The following is a 324-nucleotide window of genomic DNA, read 5'->3' as shown; positions in this document are numbered from 1 at the left end:
ATCATCCTTAGGGGAACAAGTTCCCCAACCACGAAGCGGAAGACGCTCTGCCACCGACTTTCTTCACCACCGACATTACCAGGCAGGAAGGTTTGAGGGGCTTGTCGCGGGGTACCAGCGGCCATGGCGCCGGCACTCCCACCCCTGACTCCGTTCCTTCTCATTGAGTGGTAAATAGCCAATAGGAAAAGTGTTCCAGCAGAACATCTCGCAGAGTCATATACACACACAGTTTTAATGCATATACGCCGTGTTCCGCCCTTACTCGGCCGCACCTTTGCCGCTTAAACTTTGACCTCTTTTCCCTGTTCCGCATGCCACAGC

Source organism: Homarus americanus, unplaced genomic scaffold (genome assembly GCF_018991925.1).
Source record: "Homarus americanus isolate GMGI-L3 unplaced genomic scaffold, GMGI_Hamer_2.0 scaffold50022, whole genome shotgun sequence".
NCBI classification, from domain to species: domain Eukaryota; kingdom Metazoa; phylum Arthropoda; class Malacostraca; order Decapoda; family Nephropidae; genus Homarus; species Homarus americanus.
The sequence above is the reverse complement of the archived record's forward strand: the minus strand, read 5'-3'. Positions refer to the sequence as shown.